The sequence below is a fragment of the Cornus florida genome, unplaced genomic scaffold (genome assembly GCF_030987335.1).
Source record: "Cornus florida cultivar Cherokee Brave unplaced genomic scaffold, ASM3098733v1 CherokeeBrave_3.0.0_Hap2_Chr08, whole genome shotgun sequence".
NCBI lineage: Eukaryota > Viridiplantae > Streptophyta > Magnoliopsida > Cornales > Cornaceae > Cornus > Cornus florida.
In genome coordinates, this window is record NW_026775578.1 from 45,477,329 (window position 1) to 45,479,776 (window position 2,448).

Genomic DNA, 2,448 nt, shown 5'->3' on the forward strand with positions numbered 1-2,448 from the left:
CTTTAACCTCTCTGTAACTTTCTTTCTCTATAATAAAATAACGTAATATAATTTTGAAGCCTCCTACAAACATATACTTATGTATATATATAAGTTATATGAATAAAACCCTAATCCAAAATTCATTCCAAGTCTGCTACAAAAATAAAAGAAAATAAAGAAAGAAAATAATATCAATTATTATAGTAGTAATATACAACTAATGTGATATATATATATATATATATATATATATATATATATATATATATATATATAATATAATATAACTTATAATTATATATATAATACTAACTATGTAATATTATTATTAACTATAAATAATAATATCCTTTTATACATATATACCCATATATATATGCACAACCATCTATGGGTAAATATCCATACACATCTAACATTTTATCCAAGTAATCCATGTGACCCATTTGGTTGGTCCATTACTACTATCCAAATTCATTCATTTTAAATTAAAATTAAAATTAAAATAAAACAATTAATTATTTAACTAACACATAATTACAAATAAGAACATAATTAAGTCACATAAATCATACAATTCAAATTAAACAAGTAATTCAAACAAAAATATAAACAAATAGCCAAATAATCATATAAGTTAATAAAAATGCAATTAAATTAATTGAATAAATACCAAGACTATCCTTTTAAAATTATGGGTATTATAATTTCTACTCTTCAAAGTCGAGAACCACTTGATTTAGTTTATACCAATGTTTGGGGTCTGGTCCTATGTCCTCATTTGGTGGTTTTCATTATTATGTCATTTTCATCGATCACTTTACTAAATATATCTGGTTATATCCTTTACATAAAAAATCTGATGTGCTTTCTGTTTTTATAAAGTTCAAGTTCGTTGTTGAAAATACTTCAATACGTCTTTGTCACTCTTTATGCAAATGGTGGTTGGGAATTTATCAAACTCAAATCTTTTCTTGAGATTCATGGTGTTCAACATCTCACTACACCCCATATACCCCTCAACATAATGGGAAGGCTGAGAGATGTCATCTGTCATGTTGTTGAGATGGGCCTTACTCTTCTTCACAAAGCTTCACTCCTTTTTGTTGTTATGGAGTTTTGCCTTCCAAACAACCAGCTACCTCCTGCCCATCACCTGTTGTTGTTTTTCCCTTCTCTGATAGTCCTCCTTGTTCTACTATCCATGTGGCTCGTGATCCTTCCACTCCATCTTCTGTTGGTGAGTCATCTCCCTCGCCCTCTGATACTCACTCTCAACTATAAATCCCCGTTTAAAGCTCTATTCCATTCCCTTCCTAACTATTCAAAATTAATTAAGTACCATCGGTTGCCTCTACTATCCGTGGCCGCGACCTTACTGTAACCACAAACTTCAACCCCGATCTCGCCTTTGTATCTTCTTAGGTTACTCCACCTCTCAAAGTGCCTATTAGTGTCTTAACCCCTCTACCTCCAAAATTTTTCAATCTAGGCATGTTCAATTTTTTGAGCATCTTTTTCACTTTATGTCATCTACTTCCTTCTCCTCTTCCAACATGTCAAATTTTTCATCCTCTCTCATCTCCACATGGTCCGATTGCTCTCCCTCTCTTACGGCAACCAACTCGTTACCATTTTCCGTTCAATTGTCTTCCTCTCGTTTCCATTCCACCAAAGTTGCTGCCCCGGCCTCCCGCGCATCACCTGTTGTTGTTGTTCCCTTGTCTGACAATCCTTCTTGTTCTACTATCCCTGTGGCTCGTGATCCTTCCACTCCATCTTCCACTGGTGAGTCATCTCCCTCGCCCTCTAATACTCATTCTCCATTATCTGCCCCTTCCCCACCTTCTCCCCCCTACCCGCACTCACTCTATGACTACCCGCTCTCAAAACAATACTCTTAAACCCAAACAAATACATCATACCACCTCCCACCCCTTTACCTTTACCTCTAGAACCTACTTGTGTGTCTCAGGCTCTTCGAGATCCTAATTGGCGTGCCACATGTTTGATGAACTTAATGCTCTCATTCGAAATGGCACATGAGAGTTGGTAATCCGTTGAGGCGGTTTTGCCAAATGAAAATTGTAATTTTCTCTTACACTTTGTGGGATCACTCTAGCTTAGAATCTTGTGAGGATCTTCCATTTGCCTTTCTATTTAGATTTAAATTCTTGAGTGCTACTACTGGTCTCAATGTGGGCTGCAACAATTGCAAAGCAGATTTTGTGCAATTTTGGTAATGTTTCCAGTTTTCAGTTATCATTTTGGTTTATTATTTTTTTAAAATGACAACAAAATGTGTTTGGTAACTCTATTTTTACTTTTCTTATTCTAAAACTTTTGAAAACTCTGTTCATATTTCCTTAAGAATTTTCAACTCTCCAAATTTGAGCTTTGGTTTTCAATTTTGGTTTTGAAATACTATTGTTTTATTGTTTTTCAAAATGAGAATTAGAGAAATGT